The sequence below is a fragment of the Felis catus genome, chromosome D2 (assembly GCF_018350175.1).
Source record: "Felis catus isolate Fca126 chromosome D2, F.catus_Fca126_mat1.0, whole genome shotgun sequence".
Taxonomy (NCBI): Eukaryota; Metazoa; Chordata; class Mammalia; order Carnivora; family Felidae; genus Felis; species Felis catus.
The window spans coordinates 47,916,390-47,943,550 of record NC_058378.1 but is presented as its reverse complement, the minus strand read 5'-3'; the positions used below and the strand labels follow the sequence as shown (position 1 = coordinate 47,943,550).

The following is a 27,161-nucleotide window of genomic DNA, read 5'->3' as shown; positions in this document are numbered from 1 at the left end:
GGCACTGCTGTTGGAAAGACAGAGATAAAATCAGGTGTATTGGTGGCTTCCTTCTGATACAAAAGAGTTATAATCACCATGGATACCAAAGATACATGGAATCCACATTTAAGTAGTAAATAGTAACACTGCTTTTTCCTGCACTGTTATGTATATTAAGTATCAACTGATCAAAGTAATGGGTATATTTGCCAAAAATTCAAGAAAGATAATAATCTATATATTTCAAAAGTGGTTATTTTAAAGCAGTAAGATGTACTTCGATAGTTGGGTCTAACTTTTAAGACATTTAACTATCATTTTGAGTTCACTTGCAAATTTGTATCACAAACCACAGAAAAATACTGCATTTTATGTTGATTTTATTTTTGAGAGAGAGAGAGAGAGAGAGAGAGAGAGAGAGAGAGAGAGAGAGAGAGAGAAAGCGAGCATGAGCAGGGGAGGGACAGAGAGAGGGAGACACAGAACCTGAAGTAGGCTGCAGGTTCTGAGCTGTCAGCACAGAGCCTGATGCGGGGCTCGAACTCAGCAACTGTGAGATCATGCCCTGAGCTGAAGTTGGCGCTCAACCAACTGAACCACCTAAGCACCCCAAAATACTGCATTTTAGAAATACAGTCCATATCTTTAAACCATTTTAACTACATGTTATATATATTACGTATATAATGTTATATCCTTACACCATTACAACTATATAAAACTAAGAACCGTATCTTTAAACTATTCCACTGGATTATTCAAGAAGAGGGGCAGAGTGGACTCCACGTACACCCAACAATGCTGCACAATGAGAGGAGAATGGGCCCCTAAGGAAAACTGACAGAACCTGGGGTTAAGTTCTTAGCTAAAAGCAAGTCATAGGCAAGAAAGTGGAGACATGCTGCAGACTTTAAGGCCAGTGGGTGTAGTTTAGAATGCCAAGGCGCAGAGCAACAGAGCAAGTAAGGAAGAAAATAATGTGGGGCAGTGCGACACAGCTCAAGACAGTGCACACCATCTTCTCCAATGACCCTGGGAGAGCTCAGCAGAACCACTCCACCGTGTGTGTGAATTACATGAACCAAGAATGATGACTGGGGTGAAGGACCTGGACTCACATCTGGATTCTGCAAAAGATTCTGAACCTGAGGAAAGATGAGGAGGAATACTCATGGGCATTCGTTTGTTCACGGGACAAATACAAGAATACCGAAAACACTTAGTTAACAAAAGGGAAAGAGATCTATTGTGGTTCTTTCAGCATTTCACTTCTAAGAAACGGAAGTGTGAGACTGACTTTAGGGATAGAAAACGCTTTCAATGAAGTACAGAAATAGTCTACTTCCTCTAGTTCCTCCAAGTGCTCCTCAATGTTCGTCCTACAGAGAACAGTGCCTGATCCTTAGAGGAAAAGGGGACAGAGGAAACATCAAGGTCACAGCAGCCAGAACCTTTTCTGGGCATTCACCACACAATAACAAAGTGACCTGCTTACACTTCTGCCTCCCTCACCAGACTAAGGGCAACTTGAGGGTTCAGTAATGGGGCTATAATTAGAATACGGAGACAGATTCCAGCCATTTAGCAAATGCAAACAGATGTTTCTGTTTGCTATTTCTGGGTAACAAACTACCCAAAACTTAATTGCTTCCACAGCAATGCTTTCCTATTTCTCACAATTCCATGGGTTGGCTGGGCAGCTCTTCTGTTGCCCTTACCTGACTTACTCATGCTGCTGCATTGGGCCCAGGTCAGCTGGGGACTGGACCCAGTGGGGAAGGCTGAGCCTCCCTTTCCCTGTGGCCTCCCTCCTAAGCTTCTTTGTGTAATGGCAAGCAGCACTCCAAGAGGGGAGGCTCCAAAGGGCTGGCTCACTGCACATGGTGCCTCTGCTTGCCTTGTGCCTGCTGATGTCACACTGGCCAGTTCAAGACACATGGCAAAGCCCAGCATCAGGAGTGGGGAAAGAGACTGTATCACTTGACGGAAGAAACAAGCAGACTCATGTTGCAAAAAGGCAGAGATATGGACAGGAGGTGTTTCATCAGGGGCCATTTTGTACCAAACTACCACACACTATTTGTACTATTTTTCTCTCTGATAACAGTTATTATTTTTGTTGGTAGAGATTTTTTTACTATGAAGTGTTTTTATATCTATTACATCTAAAAATCAATTAGATTATGTAATATGTAAGGTGAAAAAAAAAAGTTACTGGGTTCCATTTCTATTTCAGAATAATGGATCCAAAAATACTTCACGGCTTAAAGACTAGAATTCCTTCTGACAGCAATACACATATGAAGTTACCATGTTTCTTCAAAAACACATGGATCTTTTGAAGCATCTTTATTACGTTGATAGAGGAACACATTTTATAACAGAAAAATCTGACGCAGTTATAATTCATTTAAAGTGCTTCCTACAAAAGGAATTCTTTTCACATCATATAATATAGCATATAATGCTGCTGTGAGACAGCCCCGCACCAGCCAGCTATCATCTCAGACTGGAGCAAGCACCTTCTCTACGTACTGCAGTAAAGTGGAGAAACCAGAGCGGGGCTTGCCTCACCTCTTCACACTGTGCCAAGACGCAACACTTTTAGTCTATTCAGGCTTACAATAATAACAATAAAGGCAGTTATAAATTTGATAACAATAACCTACTGTAGTGTGTCTAACAAATATGTAAAAAGAAGAATTACTGATAACTTTTCTACCTGTTATTATAGTTCTAATTAACTTTGGCATTTCTGTATTAGAAAGATTAACCTGAATCAATCACCACCTTTGAAAATCACTTTTATACAATATTATTCTTCTGAAGCACAACTACCAGCTGAGCCTGTCTTGAGACCACTCTAGGAAAGACAGAGAGATCTTGCACGTGACTGGGGACATTGGCAGGACCAGACTTCCCAAAGGGCTGTTTACAAAAGGGACCAAGAGGACCAAGAAATCTCCATGGGTGGGTGGAGGAGAGGGGAGGAAGGAATGACAATTCACTGTAAAGCAAGAGCCCAGGTTTAATCCATATAAAGCCACAGAGCATGACTACAGAGTGGTGGCTTGGAGGACAACATGGTGTGCATCATTCACACTATGCTGCATAAAACAGGGGAGCTGTAAATAGAGTCTTTAACTCCATTTTCAAAAAGGCTCTGTGCAACAATAAAATTTCAAGGAGTTGGCAGCACAGGAAGTAACATCAGTTAGTCACAAATCTGATAGCACTATGGATGATAATGACCATCCTGGTGCCCTAGCCACGATGGCTGCCCTATCGACATAACGACATTTGCACTATAACAGTGACTGCATTGCCAATGCCAGGCACAGGAGTGGGAGCTCTTGGTTCTGCCTCCAGCACCAGCAGGTTTTGTGTGTGGGTATGTGTGCATATATACATATGTAAATGTCTGTGTAACATCCAACTATTAACAGTGCAATTGGAGAGCATCCAGAAAGAGAACGAGAGTGGAATCACAAGGGAATTTTCACTTTTGCTATACAGATTGATTTTTTTTCCGTTATGCTGTACCACAAATAAAACTTCCATTGTGAAAAAATGATACCTACATAAAGTAGAACATTTCAAGGCCTAAAGGGAAAAAAATATGTAGTAAAATCAGTAAAATTTAATACAGAATTTATGAAAAAACCCCATTCATACTTTGACAATTCTTGCCTTAACATTTATTTATTGTTGAAAGTCAGAGAGAGACAGAGTATGAGCAGGGGAGGGGGCGGAGAGAGAGGGAGACACAGAGTCTAAAGCAGGCTCCAGGCTCTGAGCTGTGAGCACAGAGCCCAACGTGGGGCTCAAACCCACAAAACGCAAAGGCCATGACCCGAGCCAAAGTCGGATGCCCAACCAATTGAGCCACCCAGGTGCCCCAATTCTTGCCTTTTAAAATCAAATATTCTAAGTGAATATATCTTTAAGAAGAAAAGGTGTGGTTTAAAAAGTAATAATTTTCTGGAAATTTCAATTATTCAAGAAGAACATAAATTTTAGGAAAGGAATGAATAATTTTAGTCTGTCCTAATTATCTAGAGATGATAAGCTACTGAATAGATCATAAACTTAACAGGCCATCAGAGGAAGCACAATATAAAAGTACAAGATTCAAAGTCAGGGAACCTGGTCTCAGTCCTGGGTCTGCTACCACTGCTAGTGAGCCTGTGGCAGAACAAACATTAACAGAGAGCTTACTGTACCAAAGACCAGTTCCACGTACTCCACATATACTAAATAAATCAATCCTCACAACCCTATGATATGGATCCTACTGTTATGTCCATTTTACCAACTGGGAATTAATACAGAGAACTGGACTGCTGTGCTAAGGGTCCCTCATCTGGTGAGGACTAGCCCAGATGGTCAGCAGCAAGCCTAGTCCTAGAGTGTGTGTTCTGAATCACTTAGTTTCCTCAGTTTAGCACATCTCCCTACTTCCTGGTATAATTCATATTGAATTATAAATTCAATGAAAATATCTCTTAATGAAAAGAAATAATTTTGTTAATGATAATGTCTTTTAATGACTCGTAATGAAAATATCTTCAGCTGAGGTTCTTTGGAGTCTAACAGACTAACATTGAAAAAATATATATAAGCTCACAATCAAATTTTACTTTACACATGAAGAAATAGGTCTCTGTGAGAGCAGAAAGAATACCAGAAATAATATTTGAAGTGATAAAAGCTGAGATTTTCAAAAACATACAAAAGCCTTAGATCAAGATTCAAGAAAAACATAAATAAAAGTTGAAAGTAAAAGAATTAAAAATGTTAACACTCATTTCTCAACTGTGAAGTGAAAATTAAGAAATGGAGCCAAACACGGGCGCCTGGGTGGCTCAGTCAGCTGGGTGCCTGACTTTGGCTCAGGTCATGATCTCACAGTTTGTGGGTCCGAGACCCATATTGGGCTCTGTGCCGACAGCTTGGAGCCTGGAGCCTGCTTCGGATTCTGTGTCTCCCTCCCTCTCTGTCCCTCCCCTGCTCATGCTTTCTCTCTCAAGAATAAGCTTTTAAAAAAAGAAAGAAAAAATAAATGGAGCCAAACAGAAATCGTAGAAATGGAAAGGATGAAAATTCAAATTAAAAACTCACTGGATGGGGGCGAGGGCATGTGGGTAGCTCAGTTGGTTAAGTGTCTGACTCTTGGTATCTGCTCAGGTCATGATCTCACAGTTGGTGAGACTGACAGTGCAGAGCCTGTTGGGAATTCTCTCTCTCCCTCTCTCTCTGCTCCTCCCCTGCTTGTGCTCTAAATAAATAAATAAATAAATAAATAAATAAATAAATAAATAGAAACTTGTTTAAAAATCTCTTTAAAAAAAATCGCTGGATGATCTTAACAGTAGGCTGAAGATGACAGAAACAGTCAGTGAACTGGATAAAAGACCAAAAGAAATGATCCAAGATGAGAAATGGGAGGGAAAGTTGAAAAAAAAAAAAATGAACAAACTCTCACAAATCTGTGAGATAATTTCAAGAAGTATAATATATATATAATTGGAGACACAGATAAGGAAAAGTGTGAAACTGCAGGCATAATAAGTATATGAAAATACGATAGCCAAAAACTTCTAACATTTGATGAAAAACACCGAATTGTAAATCCAAGAAACTAGTGGATACTAAGTTAGTATCAACATAAACAGAATTACACTACAGCATATCATGACCTACTGCAAAACAAAAATAAAGAGAAAAATCTTGAAAATGCCTAGAAAGAAAGAACAATAATAAACAATATGACAGCTGATTTTATCACTAAAAAAGCAGCCAAAAAACAATGAAACAACATCTATAATGGTGAAAAGAAAAAACCATCAGCTCATAATTCCACACGCAGCAAAAAATCTTTCAAAAATGAAAGACAAGATATTCAGATAAATGAAAACTAAGGAAATTCATCCCCAGTAAATGACACCTGATAAAAACTAGGATCTAGAAAAAGGAATGAAGGGTTCCAGAAACGGTAAATATGTGGTAAATATAAAGAACTACCTTTCATTTTCTCCCTTTAATTTCTTTAGAAGACACAGGCTATTGAATACAAGAAGTTTAACACTGGGGCTTATAATATAGGTATATGTAAGATATATGACAATAACATCACAATGAATGGCACAGGAATAGAATTATATTTTTACAAGGTTCTTATATTTTACAGGAAGTGGTATAATATTAACTCTAAGTGTAGGAATAGATTGGGAAAGCTAAGGATGTACACTGCAATTGCAAATGTAACTGCTAAAAAATGTTCTTAAATGGAATACTAAAAAACAGTCAATTTGCCCCATAAAGGAGGGAAAAGGTAACAGAAAAAGAAAAAGAGAGAGAGAGAGAGAGAGAGAGAGAGAGAGAGAGAGAGAGATCTAAACCCAACTATAGTCAATTCTCATTATTCACATTAGTTATGTTTTTAAACTTGCCTTGAGTACTGAATTAGCAAATACACAACCATTACTCCTAGGTGAAATCCAGAATTAGGTTCCTGCAAGCCTTTGGCAACTACACTTTGGTCAACCAATCAATATATAACCTCGTTTTATGTTTGTTTCTGTTTCAAAACACCTTATTTAGCAAAAATATACTGTTGATTCATTAACACAGAACCCAAGACCAATAGCACTGTAACTCACATCTAAAAGGAAATTTATCTAACATGTCTATTTTCTCTGTAAGGCACATCACAGCCTCTTGCACTAAGGAACACTACATAGCACCTCACATTGTGTTTAGGGACTACTTTTTTTTTTTCATAAATAGAATTTTTAAATAAAAATAAATTTTAAAAAATTCATTTTTTTCAACAAAAATATTTTTTACTTGAAGCATACTTCAAAACACATGGTTCTAAAAGATATATATAATACATCCATCCAAGAAAAATAGAACACATTTTCTTCAAGTACACACAGAAGAATCCCCTTGTTAAACCACATAAGACATACACTGTATGCACTGTATGTTAGCCAACTTTACAATAAATTATATTTAAAAATAAAAATATTTTTAAAAATTACATAAGACATAACAAACATTACAAATTTAGGAAGATCGAAATCATACCAAGTATATTTTCCAACCACAGCAGTATAAAACTAAAAATCAACAATAAAACGAAGCTAGAAAATCTACAATGTCAATATTAAATATTTAATATGTAAATATTAAACAACACACTACTGCATAAGCAATGGGCCAAATAAGAAACCAAACAGCAAATAAAAATACGTCTCAAAAAAAAAAAAAAAAGGGGGGCACCTGGGTGGCGCAGTCGGTTAAACGTCCGACTTCAGCCAGGTCACGATCTCGCGGTCCGTGAGTTCGAGCCCCGCGTCGGGCTCTGGGCTGATGGCTCAGAGCCTGGAGCCTGTTTCCGATTCTGTGTCTCCCTCTCTCTCTGCCCCTCCCCCATTCATGCTCTGTCTCTCTCTGTCCCAAAAATAAATAAACGTTGAAAAAAAAAAAAAAAGAAACATGTCATGTGAAAAGGCACTGAATACACTGCAAAAAGGACACATGCTTACAGTATGAAAGTTGAAACAAGAAAGCAGAGTATGACTTGCTCAACCTCAGCTGGAAACATGAACATCAGATGACTCAAATTTTTCACTGCCCTGTGCACATCCATGAATGTCCTTGAGAGCATTGCTGAGTACTGATTTTGGGGTTACAAATAATAAGTTTTAGTAAGCAGACAAACTTGAAAATACAGAATCCATTAATAATGAAGATCAACTGTGTATTAGTAAATACATTAAGTATAAAGGGACTAAATATTCCAATTAAATGGTTGAGATTGTCAGACTGGGGGAAAAGAGGAAGAAACAAACAAACAAGACCCAATATACCATGTCTGTAAGAGATACACTTTGAAAATAAAGACAAAAGTTAAAAGCAGGATGGAGGGGCGACTGGGTGGTTCAGTCGGTTGAGCATCCAACTGTTGATTTCAGCTCAGGTCACGATCCCAGGGTGAGTGTAGAGCCTGCTTAAGATCCTCTCTTTCCCTCTGTCCCTCTCCCCTCCCTCCTTCTCTAAAAATTTTTAAAAATTAAAAAATTTTAAAAAGAGAATGGAAAAAGATATACTTAATGATAAAAAAAAACCCACAACTTTTCACAACTGACACAAAATGAAATTGTAAAAATCTGAATAGCCATGTATCTATTAAATAATTGAATCGGTTAGCCAACTCTTGCAAAAAGAAAGCTCAAAGCTCCAATGTTTCACCAGTGAATGCTATCAAACATATGAGAAAGAAAATTAAGGAGGAAACACTTCCCAACACATTTTAGATGACTTGCATAAACCTATTAGCAAAACCTAAAAAAATTACAAAACTACCACAAATCATGAATACAGGTTATAAATACAGATGAAAACACTCTTGGCAAACTAATGGAAAAATCAAAATCAGTAACTTGAAAAAGGGTAACACATCATGACCAAGTGGGGTTTATTCCAGGAATATAAAGCTGGATCCACATTTCAAACCCATTATCTTTTAATATAACAACAGATAAAACAGAAGCATTTGAAAAAAATCAACATCCATTCATTAAAAAAAAAAAGATCCATCGATTAAAAAAAAACAAACAAAAAAACCTGTCAGAACACTACAAAGAAAAATTTCCTTTATCATATAAACCCATGGCAAATAACATACAAAATCCTCAGGATTTCCCCACTCTGGACAGGTATGCCAACTCTCACCACCATACTTAACAACACAGAGGAGATCCTAGTCAATATAACAAGGCAAGAAAAAGAATTATAAGATATAAAAACTGGAAAGAATGATGTAAAATTGTCTCTTTTCACAGATGGCATAATATTAACAAATTCCTAAGAAATCTAAATCAGTTTAGCAAGATTAATCTAGGTCAATTTAGCAAGGCTGCAGGATGCAAGGTCAATATACAAAATTCAAATGTATTCTATATACTAGCAGCAAAACAAAAATAAAATGTTAAAAATTTATCTTAAAATAATGTCAAAAGCACAGTAACTACGAAAAATTTTAACAAAAGTCATGCATGCCCCATATACTGAAAACTAAAATATACTGAGAAAAATTAAGTATCTAAATAAATAGAGACATATACCTTGTTTGTAATTTGGAAGATTCAGACTGAAAAGATGTTGATTCTGCCCAAATGAGGATTCCATTCACATTCCTACCAGGCATCTTACAGAAATCGGCCATTTGATTCTAAAATTTATATGGAAATGAAAAAGATCTACAACAGGCAAAACAATCTTGAAAAAGAATAAAGTTGAAGGACTTACACATCTAGACTTATAAAGCTCAGTAATCATCAAACTATGGTTCTGGTCTAAGGACAAACAAATCACACCAGGAACACACTTATATGGTCAACTGATTTTTAAAAGAGGCACCAAAGCAATTCAATGGGGGAAGAGAAAGAAAGCCTTTTCAACAAATGGTGCTAGAGGAACTGGATATCCACATCAGAACAAAAAGATAAACTTCAATCCCTATCTCACACCATAAACAAAAAATAATTTGAGATGGATCACAAATCAAAACTAAAAGCCAAAACTACAAAATTCCTAAAAATAAACTTAGGAGAATATCTTTGCACCATGACTGAAAGCAAGATGCAAAAGCATTTCACAGAATTCAATATATGCAGGAACACTAGAATGTACCCTCATGGTGTTGGATAATACTGTCAGTATCAACATAAATCTGTTTTTAATATATATACACGCATATACATAGATGCATAAGTAAAGAATACAGATATATGTGTGCATGTGTGTGTATACACCCACAAACATATCCTGGCTCTGTCCATTAAAAGGGACTAGAAGTAACAACCCACTAGTTGCAGTAAGTACATCACACGCCCAAATCTTGTTCCCCACTTTTCCTTGGAGAAAAGTTTGAAGGCTGAGGCACAAAAAATGAGCCCAGAGAGTCTTGTCATACCAGAAAGCAAATAAGTACTCAAAGAATTGTGGACATATAGCAAGAACAATGGCATCAATTGGAAAAGGTTCACATGGACCAAATCCAGAACAATTAGAGTATCCAAATAATTAGAGTAGTAAGTTATAGGCCACTAAATACGAATATAGCTATGACTCACTCAAGTAAGCAACCAAATAAATGAGGGGTGGAGGAAAGAAGGAAAGCTCTTCTTTATAGCAGAATGTCAATAAATACAGAAGGAGGTATGGAGTTGGAAAATCACTGGATGCTAAAACCAGTGGGTAAAAGCTTGATGAGGAACATGGTATTCACAAAGTGTCAATAATTATTAACCTCAAAGGGAAAAAGTGTATCCTGACAGTGGAAAAATCTAGCAGACAGCAACTAAACCAAGTTTTCAATTTTCTCACCAATACTGAAACTATCATCAAGTGGCTCCTAATACGATGCACTGAGAAAAATAAAGTTTTTTTGTTCTTTTGTGTTTTCCCTGTCTAAAATGTATAATCTGAATCTAATCATGAGGAAACTTCAGATAAGCATAAATTGAGGGACACTCTAGAAAATAACTGGTTTGTACTTTTCAAAAATTCAATGTCAAGAATGACAAAGACAGGTTGAAATACTCCAGATTAAAGGAGACTAAAAAAACATGAGCTCACTATCATCCCATATTCCAGCAATGTCGATAACTCAGCTATCTCACAGTATTTTGTTCAGGCAGCTTGACTTATTAACTATCATTTACATCACAGTTCACTTTATCGACTAAACCAACTTGGTATTTTTATATCATCTAAACAGGGACAGCATGTGTCCACACTGTAAGGACAAGAGTTCGCAATCTCCACCCATTCCAAATGGCTGTGTTAGTTTTGGCATATGGTCACATAATTCTTGGCAAAGGCAATAAAAATGATGCATGCAGATAAAAAAAAAAAAAAAAAAAAAACTCCAGTGTGATTTTGAATTGCATACTGGGCAGGGAAAACAAAAGAACGATAAAGGACATTATAGAGACAATTGTTCAAAATGCAGTATGAACTGTGAATTAGGTAACAATACTGTACCAATTATTAAGTTTCCTGACTAATATTTTCCTGTAGTTACATAAGAGGATGCCCTGGGGCGGGGGCGCCTGAGTGGCTCAGTTGGCTTAAGCATCCGACTTCAGCTCAGGTCATGATCTTGCAGTTCGTGAGTTCCAGCCCCATGTAGGGCTCTGTGCTTTTCAGAGCTCAGAGCCTGGAGCCTGATTCAGATTCTGTGTCTCTCTCTCTCTCTCTTCCCCTTCCCCCCCCCTCTCAAAAATAAATAAACATTAAAAAAAAATTTTAAGAGAATGCCGTGATTCTTAAGAAACATACATATTAGACTAAAATTAATCAGAAAAACATGCATTTACATATATGCATAGAGAGAACATGATAAAGCTAATGGGATAAAATACAAACAATGGGGGAATCTTGATAAAAGATGTGTGGTCATTCTTTGTATTCTTATATTTCTAGAAGTTAAAAATCATATAAAAAAAGTAACACATAACATAAAAGATATAACTGAAAAACTGAAAAATGTTTTGACAAATATGACAGAAAAGGTTACTTCCTATAATATATAAAGAAACCTCATAAAGGAATAAAAAAAGTAACAAAAGACTAATGGGAAAGGATACATACCACTGATTTACAAAAGAAACTAATAAACTTTTAAAGGAAAAAGAAAAAAACATCAACTTTGCCACTTTGCTAACAATTTAAATAGGCAAAGAAACACAAGATGTTTTCCATCTCTTAAATAGTTGGCAAGGATGCCTTAAAATGGCCACTCAAAACCCTGCTAGTGAGAGTGTTAATTAGAACCTTTCAAAAAAAAAAAAAAAACTTTCAGTAAAGCAAAGCAGTTCAGTAATATAAATCAACAGCCTTAAAAATATCCACACCATCTCACCCAGTGATTCTAGCTCATGACACTATCATGAAGAAATCATCTGAACTGTGGATTTAAAATGCATGCCCGAAGATATACACCAAAGGATATTTACAGTAGCAAAATTCTTTGAAGCAAGCTATATGTTCAACAACAGAAAAATGGCTAAATAATTAAGATACAACCATAAATGCAATATGCAGTCATTAAAAGTTATTAAAAATGGAAATTTTTTTAAAAATATTTTTTTAATGTTTATTCATTTTTGAGAGAGAGAAAGTGAGCAGGGGAGGAGCACAGAGAGAGAGGGGGACAGAGGATTCTGAAGCAGGCTCTAAGCTGGGAGCAGAGAATCCAATGTGGGGCTCAAAGTCACAAACCGTGAGATCATGACCTGAGCCGAAGATGGACACCTAACCAACTGAGTCACCCAGACGCCCAAAAATGGGGAATGTTGAGCAATGAATGTTAAGAGAATAAAGTTTATAAAGGGGTGTCTGGATGGCTCAGTCAGTTAAGCATCCAACTCTGAATTTCGGCTCAGGTTATGATTTTACGGTGGGCGGGATTGAGCCCCAAATCTTTGCACTGACAGCTGGAACCAGCTTGAGATTCTTTCTGTCCCTCTCTCTCTGCCCCTCCCCCGCTCACATGCAAAATAAATAATTTTTTTTTTTAAAGAGGGAATAAGTTTATAAAAACAGGCATTCAGGATGACCCTGACTAGGTAAAAAAAAAAAAAAAAAAAAAAAATTCATAAAGCACAGAATAAAAGTACTAACAACAAACACTAATTGTCTAAATATATAAGCAAGGACTGTGAACACCTGTTCCAAGTCTCAAGTTTATCTATGGGCGTTCTCCTTGCCCACCCTTCACTGCCCCCACCCAAGACAGAGCTACTGCTCCTTACATGGTTACCAGCCTTGCTCTTTCAGCACTCGTCCTTTCTTAAAGACAGGTCACCATCCCTAATTGCACTCATTAAACATTTGCTGCTTCTTATGTACAAATTCTCTCACCTATGTAAAAAAAAAACCCAAAAAACTATTAACTCTAACTATTTAATTTACCTCAAAAATGAAATTAAAATTGAACACGGAAGTTCATCGAGAAGCAGTTTCTCTCCTTTGTTTCTTTCAAATAAAAACATTAAAGAGAGAACATCCCTGAAGCTTTCTTTCAAAACCCCAGACTCCCAGGGCAGGCTTCAGATAGCATTGACATCACATACCTGATGAGCCTGATACCAGTGTCACTTCAGCTCACTTTCATGTCAGAGAACATTTGTTTTTAAGTCTAATCATTAGCTGCCACTAAAAAACACACCATCTGTGTGTTGCAGTGATCAGCCACTACCCAGGGCCACACCTTAACTCCAACTCTGACCTATTCCCCATGGACTCCACTACCTCTGCCCTACTCCCCACCTTCCACTTGGCAACTTTCCACCTAATTAGCTGAGCTGAGCAGAGCACAGCCAAGGGGAGGAGACCGTGAGCAAGGCTAGCAACATGGAGAAACCAGATGGGAGTAGGATGACCACAGCTGTGGCAGAGGGCTGGCTGAGAAGCATCCATAAGTCAGTGGTTCTCGGCCCGAGCAATTCTGCCACCCAGGGGACTTTTGGAGATATTTTTGATTGCCATAACTGTGGTAGTGTTATTGGCATCTAGTAAGAAGAGAGCAGGGATGCTGCTAAATATCCCGTAATGTACAGGACAGCCACCCACAACAAAGAAGTATGCAGCCCCAAACCTCATTAGTGCTAACACTGAGACACCTGCTGTAAATTGATTTATCCACTAGTACAGCCTAATCCCAACTTAGAAGGAAAACAGCACTCAGTGGGTAAAGGAAACCTGAGGTAGGTTAGGAAACGTACATACACACACACAACTTCCTCAACAAGATGCTAAGTCAGGGTGAGAGAACTGTTCCTTCGGTGACCAAAATTCTACCTTAGGAAATAGGAAAAAGAGCATGATAATTTTAAAAATGTAGTAAGAATACCTTTTTCCCCAAGGGCTTGCTCCTCCACGTATATTTCTTCAAAGACTACTTCATAGCAGAAACTGTAAGAAGATAATACTATCAAAATTGCCCATCCAGACTGGTAAACCTCTCTAGAGAAGTTGGCAATGCACTGACACAATGACAACTTTAGCTGCAGATCTCAACAAGATCTAAGAACCCAAACTCAAAGTTCCCTGCTTAGCTTCAGAAGAAAAAAAAAAAAAAGAAAGAAAGAAAATAGCGGGGTGCCTGGGTGACTCAGTGGGTTAAACGTCTGACTCTTGATTTTGGCTCAGGTCATGATCTCACAGTTCATGGGATCAGGCCCCACGTAGGGCTCTGTGCTGTTGGCAAATTCTCTCTCTGTTAGCAGTTGGGATTCTTCCTCTCTCCCTTTCTCTCTGCCCCTCCCCCGCTCAAACTTGCTCTCTCTCAAAATAAATAAATACACTTAAAAAAAGTGGCAAACATTCACAGATCAGTCAGAACAAAGAAAACAACAGTTCTGCTCTACCCACATGAATCATCAAAAAACTACACAAGACTTAGGAGGAATGACTTTTTTTTTTTAATTTTTTTATGTTTATTTAGTTTTTGAGAGAGACAGAGCACGAGTGGTGGAGGGGCAGAGAGAGGGGGAGACACAGAATCGGAAACAGGCTCCAGGCTCTGAGCTGTCAGCACAGAGCCCGATGCAGGGCTCGAACTCAAAGACCAGAAGATCATGACCTGAGCCGAAGTCGGATGCTCAACTGACTGAACCACCCAGGTGCCCTAGGAATGACATTTTCAAAACTGAGAACAAATAACACTTGGTCTACACTCTACCAAAAGAAAAAAAAAAAAAAACTGCAGATAGAAAAGAATTTCGAATATGAATGTCATTGTTATAATTCAGTTAAAGTCTGTGACCACTCTGCCAGACTACAATATGGCTTTTCTTTATTATTTTATAACAACTTTAACATGTCACGATTTCCACCCATGGGAGGCCAGAAGGTTACAGAAGTTATCCAGCAGTATCCCTGGCTGAGGTATAAATCACTTTGACCTGACTCTGAAGCATCATTTGCCGGTCTGAACTTGGCCTTTGTCCTTTCAGTGTTAGGAAGGACTTAAGGTGGCCCATTTCAAAGTTGGACAGGAGTATCTGTTAGAAATGTGTCCATTATGCTGAGTCAAGAGCTCTTCCCTTCCATCTACAAGTGTCAGTTTTGCCCTAGGTTAGAATCAGTGAAACAAACCTAATTATTGATCCATCAGCCCTTACTGTTTCTGTAAGATTATCATACCCTCCCCATCCCAAGCCTTTTTCTTTTCTTCTCCAGGCTATAAAATATGCTCTCCTCATGAACTGTGTTATAGCTAGCTTGATTACGATTCAGTGAGAGACAAAAAACAAACAAACAAAATAGAAGAGTTAGAAGCAATCTTAGAGATCAACCAGTTCAAACCCAAACCCACTTTTATAAATGAATAAAGTAAGGCAGAGAAAAAGCAAGGTTGCTTGCTTGCCAGAGGTCAGGCAGTTATTTAAAGAAAGTCGGGAGTGGAACTCAGGTTTCCTAACTCTTACGCCTAATGCTCTCAGAACTATACAAAGTTGCAAAATATGCTGTGTTAAGTAACAGAATTGACATAATTTCTTTAAAGTTTTATGATAAAAAAAATAACTTTCAGTTTAACAAGTTAAAAAAAAAACTTCACACCTCACATTGTCAGAAACACCCTATGAAATAGTATAACTGTTATCATCCCCACTAGATGCATGGAAAACCCAGGCCCAAGGTAATACAGTAAGCACTGCAGCTGGCTCCAGGGCCATATTCTTAACGATGCTACCTGAGTAAGTACTAGAACATCTCTAACATTATCTCATCTGAATTAATAAACTTAAGACTTCCAGTAATTCTTTAAAATTTTAATGCTTTGATAGAACTTAATATAAAAGTTATCCTTCCTAAGAACATATTAAAATTATTCTTTAAAAATTCATGATAAATGTAAAGGATTACAGCATAAGGATTATAATTGATAAGCTATAAATTTAAATGATATATTATGCCAGTATTCCTGGCATGTCATTTTATTTTTTTTTAATTTTTGTAATGTTTGGAGTGCGTGGGTGGCCCAGTTGGTTAAGCATCCGACTTTGGCTCAGGTCATGTTCTCACGGCTCGTGGGTTCGAGCCCCGCGTTGGTCTCTGTGCTGACAGCTCAGAGCCTGGAGCCTGCTTTGGATTCTGTGTGTGTCTCTCTCTGCCCCTCCTCCACTCACGCTCTGTAACATTTATTTATTTTTGAGAGAGAGAGACAGAGCATGAGTGGAGGAGGGGCAGAGAGAGACACACACAGAATCCAAAGCAGGCTCCAGGCTCTGAGCTGTCAGCACAGAGACCAACGCGGGGCTCGAACCCACGAGCCGTGAGAACATGACCTGAGCCAAAGTCGGATGCTTAACCAACTGGGCCACCCAGGCGCCCCTAAAATGTCATTTTAACTTAAAAATCAGGTTATGGTATTAAAGTATCATCATCTACATCAACTACCCTGAAGAGATTCACCTAAAAGCAATCTAATCTTTCTTGGGTTACACAGAAGCAGTCCATTGACAGAATGGAGCTTTTTGAGAAGCCTTAGGCAAGCAGAGTTCTATGCTCTCAACCATTTCTCAAAGACTCTCCCAAATTAAGATTGTGTGCCATAAACAAAACAAGCACTAGGCAAATAAAATATTACATCTGCCTAATTCATACTAATGTAATAAAACATAAATAAGTAATAAAAATATGGATTAAATATTTAAGATTAGCTCCTCTTCCATCAAGACTCTATTAAAATGACAGTGATGCAACTTTTAAAAAAGAAGCTTACATTTCTGGGAAGATAGAATAAATATTCTTTTCCCTACCTGTCCCCACTATATACAACTAAAAACCCTGGACATTATAATATAAAACAAATATAAGATGCTGAAAGGCAGAGAAGAAGATAAACCAGATAGGAACCTCAAGATTCAAGGAACAACATAGTGTTGGGTTTCCTGTGTTTTCTTTTTGCTTCACACAACCCAAACTTACAGTTGAAGAATTGGCAATTCAGAAACACCAAGGGGTACAGACCAAAATAAAGCCCCAAGAAAAGCCAGCTCTTTCGAACCCAACAACCAGAAAAGGGTAAGTCCAGAAAGATAAAAAAAAAAAAAAAAACTTTAAGACAATAAAACTTTTAGACCTCTTACTCCAGCCAAACACCACAGAAAAAAACTGCAGCTACACTCCTACCCAGTCCAGCAAAGACAGAAGGTAGACTAGATTTCCACTCCCACCAAGATGTAACAAAGCATCCCAGTATCCCCATCAGGATGGTATTAGAAAAAGCCAAGTTAACTAGCTGGGACTTTCATCCCCACCATTGCTATGCCTCAGTCAAAAAAAAAAAAACAAAGTCTCAGCAAAGAAATATAGAATATAATGAAAAACCAAAAGGCAATTTCAGAACTGAAAAATATAATTACCAAAATACAAAAATCAATAGATGGACTCAAGATCAGAATGGTGGGGACAGAGAAAAGTCAGTGAACCAGAAGACAGAACAATAGAAACTACCCAGTTTGAATGACAGAGAAAAAGCTGACTGAAAAAGAAAAATGAATAGAGTTTCAGGTACCTGTAGGACTGTTACTAAAAAGCTAATAATCATGTCATCACAGAGTGTCAGGCTGAAAAAGCACTTGAAATAACGGCTGAAAATTCATTCCCAAATTTCACAGATGTATATACTTATAGACTCAAGATTCTGAGCAAACTCTAAATAGGATAATCCTAAAGACTCCTCACCAAGATATGTCATAGTCAAATTTTTGAACACTACAAAAAGAGAAAACATTTTGAAAACAGTGAGAGAGCAGTGAGAACGCAGTGAGAGATTTTTCCTACAAGGGAAAAATCATTTAAATGATAGCAAATTTTTCATCAGAAACCACAGAGGCCAGAAAGAGACACAACACCTTTTCAATGGCTGAAAGAAAAGAACTATCACCTTAGAACCCTATATCCAACAAAAATATCCTTCAGAGAGAAAAGGAAAATCAAGACATCCTGAAATGAAACTATGAAAATGTGTCACTAGCACATGTACTCTAAAAGAATGGAATGGCTACATGATGTTCTCTGAACAGAAGAGAAAGAGAACTTTAACAAAGTACTGACAAATAGAGTTCAGCAAATATAAAAAGAATTATAAGCCACGACCAAATGAAGTTTATTCCAAGGATATAAGATTTGCTAAATTTTTGAAATCTATAATGTTGATATACAACATTAAGAAGCTTGGGGAGCCTGGGTGGCTCAGTCAGTTGAGCGACCAACTTCGGCTCAGGCCATGATCTCACGGTTTATGAGTTCGAGCCCCGCGTCGGGCTCTGTGCTGCCACCTCAGAGCCTGGAGCCTGCTTCTGATTCTGTGTCTCCCTCTCTCTGACCCTCCCCCACTCATGCTCTGTCTCTCTCTGCCTCAGAAATAAACATTAAATTTTTTTTTTTTTTAAAAAGAGGCTAATGAATAAAATCACATGATCATATCAATGAATGCAGAAAAAACATCTGACAAAATTCAACACCTGTTCATGATAAAAACTCTCAGGAAAATAAGTAAAAAATTTCCTTAATTTGATAAAAAGCATCTGCCAAAACCAAAACCAAAAAAAACCCCAAAAACCAAAACATTAAAAAAACCCTACACCTAAAATGACATTTAATGATAAAAGACCAACTGATTTCCCCATAAGACTGGGGAAAAGGCAACTCTTGTTTCACATGGTGCTGGTAGTTCTAACCACTGCAATAAGGCAAGAAAATGAAATAAAAAGCACGCAGACTAGAAAGTAAGAAATAAAACTGTACCTATTGCAGTTGGCCTGATTGTCTATATAAAAAATCCCAAGGAATCTACCAAAAAAGTCCCATAGTAAGCAAGTTCAGCAATATTGCGGGATATAAGATAAACATTACTAAAATTATTTGTACATACTAGAAATGAAAACAAAGACACAAATTAAAAATAAAACAACATTTATAATCATAAAAAAATGCATACTTAGGTGTAAAACAAAGATCTTTTATGCTGAAAAGGATAAAATGCTGATAAAAGAAATTAGATAATTAATAAAGACACATACTGAATACATGGACTAGAACTCAACAGAGTGAAGATGTCTACTCTTCCCTAGTTAATAAACAAGTTTTACAAAATTCCTATCAAAATCTCACCAAGATTTTTAGTATATATAGACAAGATTATTTTTAAATGTATATGGAAAAACAAAAGATTTACAATAGCCAAAACACTTTTGAAAGAAAAAAACAGAATGGGAGAAACCAGTCTACTGATTTCAAGACTTTAATTACAGAGTTACCATAATCAAGACCATGTGCTATTGGCAGAGGAACAGACATACAGATCAATGGTACAGGAGAAAGAACGCATAAACACACCCACACAAATATGCCCAAATGATTTTTGATAAAGCAGTTCAATGGAGGAAAGGCAGCTTTTCAACAAATAGTACCAGAGCAACAGGAAAAAAAATAATAAACCTCGACCTAAGTTTCACACATTATACAATTATTAACTCAACAGTTTATGGATGTACATGTATAACATAAAACTATAAAACTTTTAGGGAGGAAAAAAAAGCATAGAAGAAAATCTCTAGGATTTAGGATTAGGCAAAGAGATCTTAAACCTGACACTAAAGTCATGATCCCCGAGTAGAAAAATTTACTAACTGGATTGCATAAATGTAAAAACTTTTGCTCTGCAAAGCGTGAAAGGAAAAACTACAGACTGGAAGAAAGTATTTACAAAGCACATATCTGACAAAGAACTAGTATCCAGAATATATAAGCAACTGTCAAACTCAATTTAAAAAATCCAATTAGAAAAAAAGCAAAACCAATTTGCAACAACGTGGATGGAACTAGAGAGTATTATGCTAAGCAAAATTAGTCAGAGAAAGACAAATATCATATGACTTCACTCATATGTGGAATTTAAGACACAAAACAGATAAACATAAGGGAAGAGAAGCAAAAATAATATAAAAACAGGGAGGGAGACAAAACATTTAAGAGACTCTTAAATATAGAGAACAAACTGAGGGTTGCTGGAGGGGTTGTAGGAGGGGGGGATGGGCTAAACGGGTAAGGGACATTAAGGAAGACACTTGTTGGGATGAGCACTGGGGATGATTCATAGGGGATGAATCACTGGAATCTATTCCTGAAATCATTATTGCACTATATGCTAACTAACTTGGATGCAAATTAAAAACAAATAAAACAAAAAGGCAAAAGACATGAAAAGACTTTCACTGAGAGGATATATGGTAGCAAAGAGCATATGAAAAGATATTCAACCTCATTAGCCATTAGGGAAATGCAAATTAAAATCACCATGAAACATCACCACATACCTATAATAGGTATAAAATAAAATAAAAAATGGTTCCAACACCCAAATATAGGCAAGGCTAAGGAGAAACTGGACCACCCTTATATTACTGGGAGGAATATAAAATGATACATCCACTCTGGAAACACTTTGAAAATTTCTTTAAAAACTAAGTGCAGGGGGTGGAGCGCCTGGGTGGCTCCCTACTTGGCCACCCTACTTGGGCCAGGTCATGATCTCACCATTCGTGAGTTCAAGCCCTGCATCGCGGTCTGTGCCGATAGCTCAGAGCCTGGAGCCTGCTTCAGATTCTGTGTCTCCCTCTCTCTCTGCCCCTCCCCCACTTGCACTCTGTCTCTCTCTCTCCCCCCCTCAAAAAATGAACATTAAAAAACAAACAAACAAAAACCAAACAAACAAAAAAACCTAAATGTGTGGGGGCGCCTGGATGGCTCGGTCAGTTGAGTGTCTGGCTTTTGGTTTCAGCTCAGGTCATGATCTCATGGTTCATGGGTTTGGGCCCTGCATCAGGCTCTGTGCTGGCAGTGCGGCACCTGCTTGGGATTCTTCTTTCTCCCGCTCTCTCTGCCCCTCCCATGTGCATGCGCGCTTGCTCTCTCTCTCTCTCTCTCTCTCTCTGTCAAAATAAATAAATAAAGTTAAAAAAAAAAAAACAAACTAAACTTGTGATTATCATACAACCCATCAATTGTAACCCAGGACATTTATCCCAGAGAAATGAAGTAATTTGGTCATGCAAAAACCTGCACACAAATGCCTGAATTAGCTTTATTCAACCAGATGTCCTTTAGTAGGTAAATGATCAAACAAATTACAGTACAAGAAGATGTACCAAATTATGGTACATCTATGGTACATACCACAGAATACTACTCAGCAATAAAAAAGGAATAAAAAGGAACTATTTGGACACGCAACAATCAGGATGAATCTCCAGAGAATGCCAATTCAAAAAGGTCATAATTTCATTTATATAACATTCTTAAGAAAGACAAATTACTGCAATGGGAGAACATATTAATGGTTGCCAGGGGTTAAGAAAGCAGTGAGAGTGGGAAGAAGTGAGTATAACTATAAAAAGGGCAACATGAGGGATCCCTGTGGAAATGGAAATATTCTGCATCTTGACTGTAACAATGTCAATGTCCTGCTCCTGACAGTGTACTGTTAACTTTACCAGATGTTAATTCTGGGGGAAACTAAATAAAGGTTAGACAGGATCCCTTACAACTGCATATACACCTAGTTACCTCAAAATGAAAATTTTAATTTAAAGAAAAAAAGATATTTTAAATAAGTCTGCAAATGAGAGATTTTAACATGTTTTTGAAGACAGAAAATATGGAAATATTAATAACCTAGCAAGATGGAGAAAGCCACAATGTAAAATACATGCAATGATGGATAAAGACACAAAATGAAGTAATTTGCCTATAAAACATCAAGGGGCTCACACTTCATGTTATGAGTGGGAGCAAGCAACAGGCCAAACAGATACAATAAAAGTCTGTAAATAAAACAACTGGTCCACTGGACACATCCTCAACCAGAAACTGCTACCGGAAGTAGGGTGCTATCATTAACACAAACCTAAATAACTTCTATTTACTTAGTCATCGCTTTGCAGGCAATGAGGAACTTCATACTATAGAATGAAAAGATGATGATCCACTTTATGCAATGTAAAATATTTAGGAACTCTGCTGACTGGCTGTAACTCAGAAGGCAAACCACACTCCTGATGAACTTTAAGCTCTATGGGGCAAAAATCTGCAAATTGAAAACTACAGTGTGTACTGGTTCCTAGTGGCTATTTCTAGCAAAAGGTATTACAAGAAAGAAAGAAACTCAGAGAAGATCAGATTATAGTGTGACATTACAGATGGCTTCCACTGAAACAAGATAGAGGTATAGAGGCGGGTAAGCAATAAAGTATCTCTCAAAAATAAATCTGGTTATTTGTACTCTGAATTGACTGGAAGCAAATGGATAACGAGTCTAAGTTTCTGAGGGAAACAGGGGTGCCTGGGTGGCTCAGTCAGTTGGGCGTCTGACTTCAGCTCAGGTCATCATCTCGCGCTCCGTGAGTTTTGAGCCCTGCGTCAGGCTCTGTGCTGACAGCTCAGAGCCTGGAGCCTGCTTCCAATTCTGTGTCTCCCTCTCTCTGGCCCTCCCCCACTCACACTCTGTCTCACGCTCTCTCTCAAAAATAAATAAATATTTTTTTAAAAATTTATGTTTCTGAGGGAAATACACTGGCAGAGAAACTACAAGCCCACATTTAGAAGGTCTCTGACTGTTCAAGACCTAAAAGCAATTTCTGGGAGTCTAACCTTCTATAAAAAGACCAACTTCACAATACCCAAGGAGACTGCACACCAAACATCAATTCTGGATGTGTGATGAGGCCAAATAAGAACATGGAAAAAGAAGAACTTCCTAAAGGTTGATCCCTGGGGCCATGAAGAAAAAGGAAGGTGAAGAGTTTCTCCCATGGAACAAAATCAGAATCTAATAAGAAACATCCTTTCCTTCCAAGGATGGGAGCCTTCCTTTATTATATCTGCCCATAAAGATTAAAGAACTGTTACAGGAGCGCCTGGGTGGCTCAGTCCATTAAGTGTCTGACTTCGGCTCAGGTCATGATCTCACAGTTCATTCATGAGTTTGGGCCCTGCATCAGGCTCTGTGCTGACAACTCAGAGCCTGGAGCCCGCTTCCAATTCTTTGTCTCCCTCTCTCTCTCTGCCCTGCTCGCATGTGCGCTCTCCCTCTCTGCTCAGAAATAAACATTAAGAAAAAAAAAAACAAAACTGTTACAGAAGAGTGACTACTGTCCCTCTATGCTTCACCTTCCAAATAGGACAGTTTACAAGTCATGTTGTGTTCTTACTGTAATACTTTTTGAGGGTTGAGGAGAAGGTGTGTCTTCTTAGTTCACTTGACTAAGAAAGGCTGATGTGGAACTGACAGCTGGCCAGGCATCACTTAGAGATCCTGTACTTTGAACTGAAGGCAATGGCTGGTTGGATAGGGGATTAGTGTGCTCTGGGTGTGGGAAAAAGAATGAAACAGTTTGGAGACCAGAATGACTAACTGAAACAGACTCAAGGCAATTTACCTACTACATCATTTCCTGTTTCCGGGCAAATGGGAGACTACATTTTCCAGTCTCTTTTGCAATTATGAGAGGCCATGTGACTGATTCCTAATAAGAGGACAGTAATATTTTCCACTTCTAGGCCCTTAAAAACATTCATTAAGATCCTTCATCCAGTTCTCTCTTCAACCGCCATCTTTGTTGTTCCTACTGTAACTGTTACCACGGTATAGCACAGCCCAGGGGTTTCAAAATTTGGGGTGCATACAAATCATCTTATTCTGATGCTGTAGATCTGGGATGCAGCCTGAGATTGTACATTTCTAATAAGCTCTAAGATGATACCAACATTGCTGGTTTATGAACTAAATTTTGAGGAGCAAGGGCTTAAATTACCAAGATCAATACACAATGAGAGAAAGATGATTCTCTGGAGAAACTGGCCTGGAAAAAGGTTTCCCACATAGTGACTGACCTAGAGAATTCCAGTCCACATTTAAAGCAGGCTGATGGAAGGCTCTAGGAGGAAAGACCTCCAGAAAATTATAGAGACTGAAAAAATATGGATAATATGAAAGAACATGATAAAAAGAATGTGTATATGAAAAGTTATGCCACTGAAAAATGAGGTAACTTTAAAAAGATACATAAGAAAGAAAAAGCAATCACAGACTACTACTTGGCTCTATAGAACAGAGTGGTCACTGACTACTGATTTCAATAAAAATAGGGATATAGCCATAGTTGGAATGCAGAAAAGGTAAGTGAGGAGTTTAAGATGCCCAAATCCAAATAACAAGAAAGCAATGCATAATCTAAAACTGATAAATCAATAATGTGTATAAGCATTAAGTTTAGAACTACGAAGATAACTACCATAGAAATAAGAAAACAGAAGTTGCCGGGCCGCCTGGGTGGCTCAGTCAGTTAAGTGTCGGACTCTTGATCTCGGCTCAGGTCATGATCTCACAGTTTGTGAGTTTGAGCCCTGCATGGGACTGTGCACTGATGGCGCAGAGCCTGCTTGGGATTCTGTCTCTCCTTCTCTCTGCTCCTCCCCTGCATGTGCTTACTCTCAAAGCAAATAAACAAACTTATATGAAAAAAAAATTATAAAAAAGAAAACAGAAGTTACCTTTCATTATAAGCCCTCTGTGTTCACTATTTTTAAACAATATCTAAGTATTTTGATGAAAACTTAAACGTCAATTTTAAAATACAGAAAAATACAGGCGCACCTAGGCGGCTCAATCAGTTGAGGGTCCAACTTCAGCTCAGGTCATGATCTCACAGCTCATGAGTTAGAGCCCCGCATCAAGCTCTGTGCTGACAGCTCAGAGCCTGGAGCATATTTCAGATTCTGTGTCTCCCTCTCTCTCTGTCCCTCCCCCACTCGCACTTTGTCTCTCTCAAAAATAAAAAAATTAAAAAAACATTAAAAAATTGTTTTAAATAAAAATAAAATACAGAAAAATATAGAGAATTGGTAACAGACAATACAGGCAAGGGAATGGAAAAAAGGGTACCTACACATTATTAGGGGAAGTGTAGGCTGAAATAAAAATTGGGGCAACAACCGCCACTATACAATTTAAATCTCATTGACCAGACGATTCCACTTTTAGGACTCTATACCACACTAATACTTCCCATGAATGTTCAAAGACATACACACAAAAACAGTCACTTCAACACTGTTATAAAAGAGAAAAATCAGGGGTGTCTAGGTGGCTCAATCAGTTAGGCTTCTGACTCCTGATTTCAGCTCAGGCCATGGTCTCACGGTGTGTGAGACTGAGCCCCTTGTAGGGCTCTGCACTGACAGCACAGCCTGCTTGGGATTCTCTCTCCCTCTCTCTCTGCCCCTCCCCATTCATATGTGTGTGTGCGCGCGCTCTCTCTCTCTCTCTCTCTCTCTCTCTCTCTCTGTCTCTCTCAAAATAAATACAAAACATTTTTAAACAATTTTTAAAAATTTTTAAAAAGAAAAATCAGAACACACTAAATATCCACTAATAGAGAAAGAGTTGAATGAATTATGAATATATGTGCCCAACTTGATTTCAGCCTTGTAAGATCCAGAGCAGGTAACCCAGGGAAGCCTACCACACTTCTCATCTACAGAACTATAAGACAATAAATTTGTGTTGTTTAAGATTCTAAGTTTGTGGTAATTTCTTACACAGCAATAGAAAACAAGTACTTCTACAAAAGTTAAAGAAATGCATTAGTCCACTAATTAAAATCTATACCTCCAACTATACAGAGAAAGTCCTGCCTTTGTGCACCAAAAGACATGCACACAATGTTCACATAACCAGGGCACCTGGCTGGCTCAGTCCGAAGAGCATGTGACTCTTGATCTCGGGGTTGTGAGTTCAAGCCCCACATTGGGTGTAGAGATTATTAAAATAAATAAACTTAAAAAAACATTCGCATAAACACTGCTCATTACAGAAAAAAAATGACAACCCATTCACCAAGAGTACAAAGATCAAATTATGGAATATTTATATAATGTAATGCAATACATTAATGACATCAGTGAACTACAGCCACATACAGAAATATAGGTGAGTCTCAAGTCTCGCTACGTGGGATGAAAAAGCAAGTGATGAAAGTGCACACACAGTATGATTCTAGTTATTACATTCAACGGTGTCAAGACGGAAACAACACAGCACAGAAATTCAAATGTGATAAAACTATTAAAAAAATGAAACAATAAAAACAAGTTCAGGGTAGCAGTTATGTCTGTGGGGAGGTAAAAAGATAGGATGAGAAGGGGACCAGGGGGCACCAAAGATAATGTAAGATTTTGTTCCTAACTGGTGGTGATTACAAACTAATAGTATTTAAGTTTTAAACATGTTTCATAATTACTATAATGCTTATTCAATATTTAAAAGATGAAAACATCTAAGAATAGAAATTCCAGATAACCAAAACACAATTTTTTTTTGCTTTTGTCAAAACATGTTCATTAAAAAAAAATTATTCAAATATAAGAAAGTCCAATCATATTTTCAATATCTCTTAAAATCCCACCATGTAGACATAATCAGTAACAATTTGCTGAACATCCTTCTAGACACTTCTTATGCATGTGTGTACACATACATTTAAAAATTATCGGGGCGCCTGGGTGGCGCAGTCGGTTAAGCGTCCGACTTCAACCAGGTCACGATCTCGCGGTCCGTGAGTTCGAGCCCCGCGTCGGGCTCTGGGCTGATGGCTCAGAGCCTGGAGCCTGTTTCCGATTCTGTGTCTCCCTCTCTCTCTGCCCCTCCCCCGTTCATGCTCTGTCTCTCTCTGTCCCAAAAATAAATAAACGTTGAAAAAAAAAATTTAAAATAAAAAAAAATTATACATAAAATTACTGTATACAACACATAAATGCTTATTCTATAAATGCTCTTTACACCTTGCTTTTTTAAGTCAACTGTATTGAGCCACAACTTACCTAAAATACACCCGTTTTAAATGTAATGCTAGAAAAGTTTTGACGAATTTAGTGTAACCACAAACCACTTAAAATTCAGAGAGAATATTTCTATCACTGTAAAAAAATCCCCTTTCTCCTCTGCAGTCAGTTCTTCCCACTCTGACCCAAGGCAATTACTAATCTCCTTTATTATACATTAATTTTGCTGGCTCTAAGATGAATGAAAT

General features: G+C 37.7%; 1 protein-coding gene across 8 annotated transcripts in view; it reads right to left on the bottom strand.

The window, feature by feature from the left end:
- MARCHF8 (membrane associated ring-CH-type finger 8) overlaps positions 1–27,161 on the bottom strand; it is a 125,260-nt gene that overhangs the window by 88,937 nt on the left and 9,162 nt on the right. For 2 of the 8 annotated variants that reach the window (XM_019813523.2, XM_019813519.2), the window contains exon 2: positions 13,913–13,974. The exons of the other annotated variants lie outside the window; for them this stretch is intronic. The gene's annotated coding sequence lies outside the window, so the exon portion shown is untranslated. The remainder of the gene's footprint in view (positions 1–13,912; positions 13,975–27,161) is intronic. 8 annotated transcript variants of the gene reach the window in all.